This window comes from Bubalus kerabau, chromosome 3 (assembly GCF_029407905.1).
Source record: "Bubalus kerabau isolate K-KA32 ecotype Philippines breed swamp buffalo chromosome 3, PCC_UOA_SB_1v2, whole genome shotgun sequence".
NCBI lineage: Eukaryota > Metazoa > Chordata > Mammalia > Artiodactyla > Bovidae > Bubalus > Bubalus kerabau.
Window position 1 is genome coordinate 71027042 of NC_073626.1, and position 6000 is coordinate 71033041.

Genomic DNA, 6000 nt, shown 5'->3' on the forward strand with positions numbered 1-6000 from the left:
ATGCACTCGTTAGTTCTATGACCTTATGTCAGAAAATTATCTTAAGTAATTTCCCAACACCTCAGTATTTCACATATATAAAACAGACATAATGATAACCAACTCACAGGGTAATTCTGAGAAGCAAATAAAATTAAACATGTAAAAATGTTTCTGTAAATTACAGTTTGCTAAACAAGGTTTCATAGTAAGTAGATAAATGAAATTAATTTTTTCACTTTAAATTTCTAAATTTTAATTAAGATTTTCTCAAATTAGCCAATTTTTGAGTTTTTAGTGTTAACCTAGACTCAGAGGAAAATACATCTGTAATGGAGAATAGCAAATCCATTCATTGTAAGTTGATGCTTTTATTCACAAGAGTATAATGCAAATAGAAATAGTACTAAAATAATAGAGCCAAAATAAATGCAAAGTGTTTATATATCACAGAGCTTGAAGTTTATAAATCTTGTATTCCGTATAACAAAAACAGAATTTCAGGTTGTAGAAAATTTATTAAAAAATTACTACTGTTACAAAAATAAGCTTATTTCTGATATAGAAAATTAAAAGACACTATAAGGAGGATTTAAACATGCAAGACAAATTAAAATATTTATAATAAATGTGACATATAATTTCATATCTTTATTATACAGAGAAATCATAAAATGAAGTGAGGAAACTCTTTCAGAGAAGAAAGATGAGAAGTTCAATAGCAAAACAGGCAATAAGGCAACCCAGAAAAGGCAAAATATATACCAATGCTTATTAAATATGAAGAGATGTTTATCATCATTAAAAAATGAAAATTACATCAACATTTTTTTGATCTAGCATATTGACAAATTATAAATTCTCTAAACCTTATGTCAGTGAGAGTGGGGAAACAGATGCATTCATGCACTGTTTGTAGTAATAAAAATTGCTTTGACTTTTCTGGAATTATATGTATCATTATGTCAATTACCCATAATCTTGGGCCCAGGAATTCCATGTCCAAGGCTTTATTTTAGGACATTAACCCTGTAAATTTAAGAAGATTTGTGTCTACAGTGTTTCTTAATTGTTTGTTTATCAAGAGAAAGATATTCATAGTTTCATAGTTCAGGAACATGGGTAAGTTACAAACTTCAGTGAAACTCAACTCAAGGAAATTCTTTACATTTCAAAAACACTTTGCGCTCTGAAAGATACCAGCCTTCTTCATCTCCTCAAAATATCTGCCTCAGTAATTTCACTCAGATGAAAAATAATGGGATAATGATAGTTTAAGTCTGGTTCAACACAAATTTACAACCTTATTTATCAAGGCTGAAAATAGAAGACTATTAAAAATAGCTGAAGAAATAGCATGTGTCATAGTGCTTAATGTTACTGTAACTGTTGGTTAAGGCTTACATCTAAATCTGATGCAGAGTTCTTTTTTTTTTTTTGTATAGGCATTTCCATTACTCTGTGCCTTTTTTGTAACTTAGCCTTTCTGAGACTCGGTTTGCTAATCTGATGCTGAGTTCTTTAAATAGCATTGAAATTCTTTTTTCAGCTACCTGATATATAGAGAGTGGTGCTATGAGTCTGGAAGTATGTTTCAAAATAGCGGAAAAAAGTTCATTTATAGAGACGAGTAAATAAATTACAGAACTTACAGAGTGGGAAACCGCATAATGACATAATTCTATACTTATGAAAAGATGTTGATGATATGTGTCCTAATGGGGGAAATAAAAGGTTAGAACAACATGTTGAGTTTATCACATTTGCATTAAACTTTAAAACTATCTGTTCATTTGTATATATACTTGGAGAAATGTCTGATAAAAGAGTTATCCAGACTGATAGACATTACCCCTGAGTTGTAGATTTTCATGTGAATTTATATTTTATTCATAAGTTTTGGTAAATTTTTGCACTTTTTTTTACAAGGAACACATGTTGCTATTTCAGGATCATGTAAATATAATCAGTTACCCTGTTACAACCAAAATAGACCTCCACTATATAACGACAGAGGGACAATTTTAAAAGACCCCAAGAAATTATAATTGGAGAATAAATGCATAATAAATGTCAAATAAAAATAATGATAAAAAGCAAAAAAGGAGTTTTACCGTTACTTCAGATTTCTTTTCTGCCTTGAGAAAGACTATTTTGCTGACATATTGAGAAACTGTAATAAGATTACTTTAAAAAAGGAAACACCCAATAATTTTTTTAATTTTATTTTATTTTTAAACTTTACAATATTGTATTAGCTCTGCCAAACATCAAAATGAATCCGCCATAGGTACACCCGTGCCCCCATCCTGAACCCCCCTCCCTCCCCCCTCCCTACACCCTCCCCCTGGGTCGTCCCAGTGCACCAGCCCCAAGCATCCAGTATCGTGCATCGAACCTGGACTGGCAACTCGTTTCATATATGATATTATACATGTTTCAATGCCATTCTCCCAAATCTCCCCACCTTCTCCCTCTCCCGCAGAGTCCATAAGACTGATCTATACATCAGTGTCTCTTTTGCTGTCTCGTACACAGGGTTATTGTTACCATCTTTCTAAATTCCATATATATGCGTTAGTATACTGTATTGGTGTTTTTCTTTCTGGCTTACTTCACTCTGTATAATAGGCTCCAGTTTCATCCACCTCATTAGAACTGATTCAAATGTATTCTTTTTAATGGCTGAGTAATACTCCATTGTGTATATGTACCACAGCTTTCTTATCCATTCATCTGCTGATGGGCATCTAGGTTGCTTCCATGTCCTGGCTATTATAAACAGTGCTGCGATGAACATTGGGGTACATGTGTCTCTTTCCCTTCTGGTTTCCTCAGTGTGTATGCCCAGCAGTGGGATTGCTGGATCATAAGGCAGTTCTATTTCCAGTTTTTTAAGGAATCTCCACACTGTTCTCCATAGTGGCTGTACTAGTTTGGATTCCCACCAACAGTGTAAGAGGGTTCCCTTTTCTCCACACCCTCTCCAGCATTTATTGCTTGTAGACCTTTGGATTGCAGCCAATCTGACTGGCGTGAAATGGTACCTCATAGTGGTTTTGATTTGCATTTCTCTGATAATGAGTGATGTTGAGCATCTTTTCATGTGTTTGTTAGCCATCTGGATGTCTTCTTTGGAGAAATGTCTATTTAGTTCTTTGGCCCATTTTTTTGATTGGGTCATTTATTTTTCTGGAGTTGAGCTGTAGGAGTTGCTTGTATATTTTTGAGATTAGTTGCTTGTTAATTTAAATAATGTAAATAGCCTCTTCAGATCTATGATTCTCAATGCCTCTCATATAGATTCTTCTCATCTATCTCATGTTCTAAGTTCTGTTGTTCAACCAATTCTGTCTTTTATTACTAAACACCAATTCTACGGCAATTGCATAAACAATGCCTAGATTCATGGCACCCCACTCCAGTACTCTTGCCTGGAAAATCCCATGGATGGAGGAGCCTGGTGGGCTGCAGTCCATGGGGTCGCTAAGAGTTGGACATGACTGAACGACTTCACTTTCACTTTTCACTTTCATGCATTGGAGAAGGAAATGGCAACCCACTCCAGTGTTCTTGCCTAGAGAATCCCAGAGATGGGGGAGCCTGGTGGGCTGCCGTCTATGGGGTCGCGCAGAGTCGGACATGACTGAAGCGACTTAGCAGCAGCAGCAGCAGCAGATTCATACAACTCCATGACATTATTATAAGATCAAAATGAATTCACCTTTCACTGTTGACTGGAAGTGCATTTTTATTATAAAATACATAATCTAGTCAATAGGCCACCAACTGAAAAAAGGCAGTCTCCTTTTTCCTTCTCTGAGATGACAGCCGTTTTAGGCATATCATCTGATGTTTCATCTTCTATAACTTAGGCAGAGGGGAAGAATCAAATGCATAAAAAGCGCAAACTACGTAAGAACTAAGAGCAAAGAGCTAGTAAAATTTCCTTGAAGAGCAGCTGACAGCATTTAACCTACAGAACCCAGAAGTTTTAAATGATAAAAGGATAATGTAAAACACAAACTCTCCTTCCTGTCAGGCGGTTGGAATCCCATGCAGGCACTTCCCTTAAGAGAATTCATTATTTGGATGCCAAAACCATTTCACTTTCCACTGCATATAAACTCATGGCACGTATGGGACTAAACGTTAAAAATCAAAGCTTGCATGATAAATAGGAAAACCATGTAGTGAAGGAACACGTTGCACTTTGATTTCTGTCTTTCTAAGATAAAGATCAGTAGGCTTCTCTGTGTAGCTCCAGGTAATAGAAGGCTCTCCTGAGGTGCATTGTCATTACTGATAGCTCGGAGTCAAGTTCACACCTTCTTTAAAACAAAACGCTGGCTTTAATTCTCACTCACAATTCACAACATGGCTGAGGCCATTTTAAATCAATATATTGAGCAGTTAAGCACTGAAATTGGCTTGAATACAGAACACCAAGCAAGAGTAGAAAAGTAGCACTGGTCTCAAGCCAGAAAGCAGTGCTTTTGTAATAGGGTGGTTGCTTTCTTTTGTTGTTGTTCAGTCACTCAGTCATGTCCGACCCTTTGCAACCCCATGAACTGCAGCACGCCAGGCTTCCCTGTCCATCACCATCTCCTGGCGTTTGCTCACACCCATGTCCATTGAGTCGGTGATGTCATCCAACCATCTCATTTTTTGTCATCCCCTTCTCCTCCTGCCTTCAATCTTTCCCAGCATTAGGGTCTTTTCCAATGAGTCAGCTCTTTGCATCAGGTGGCCAAAGTATTGGAGCTTCAGCATCAGTTCTTCCAATGAATATTCAGGGTTGACTTCCTTTAGGATCAACTTGTTTGATCTCCTTGCAGTCCAAGGGACTCTCAAGAGTCTTTGCCAACACCACAGTTCAAAAGCATCAATTCTTCGGTACTCAGCTTTATGGTCCAACTCTCACATCTGTACATGACTACTGGAAAGACCATAGCTTTGACTAGATGGACCTTTGCCGGCAAAGTGATGTCTCTGCTTTTTAATACACTGTCTAGGTTTATCAAACTTTTCTTCCAAAAAGCAAGTGTCTTTTAATTTCATGGCCACTTTGCTTTGTCTGTAGGAAAAAAATTTGAACTGACTGCTGAGCCTTCACTGAGGTACAAAGGACCACCTGGATCATGGATCCTCAAAGAGTAATGTTAGAAGAATCACCTGGAGAGTTTGTTAAAATGCATATTCCTGGGCACCACACCCCTCCCTCTAGAGATTATTATTCCAGAGGGCAGGAGTGATGCCCAGTAATCTGCATCTTAACAGGTACCCACTCCCACCTCACCCCCAGTGTAACATGGAGAAGATAGAAGACAGACAGGTTCATAACACTGAGAAAAGCATTATTGGCCTCAGCATACATATATGACTCATGGATCTAGGCAGTGTTGCATATCAAGTCCAGAAAAGTAAGTGTTAATCACTCGGTCTTGTCCAACTCTTTGTGACTCTTTGGACTTCAGTCTTCCAGCCTCCTCTGTCCATGGAATTTCCCAGGCAGGAATACAGGAGTGGGTTGCTATTTCCTTCTCCAGGGGATCTTCCCAACCCAGAGTTCAAACCTTGGTCTCCTGCATCACAGGTGATTCTTTACCATCTGAGCCAGATTAAAGCAATAAATATTTCCAAAGATTACACTGAGTAGACCAGACCTGTGGCTTCCCTGGTGGCTTGGACGGTAAAGAATCTGTCTGCAATACAGGAGACCTGGATTTGATCCCTAGGTTGGGTAGATACCCTAGAGAAGGGAATGGCTACCCACTCCAGTATTGCCTGGAGAATCCCATGGACCAGAGGAGCCTGGTGGGCTACAGCCCATAGGGTTACAAAGAGTTGAACATGACTGACTAACACTTCCACTTCTTTTCAGACCAGACTTCAGATTAAGACTCCAAGAGGACCATCTTCAAACAATCAAATACTTTTAATGAAACAAAGATTTTAAATGCCCTAGGAGTCAATTCACTTGTTTTTCTCCTTGCAAACAAAAAAGCAAAACAAAACAGA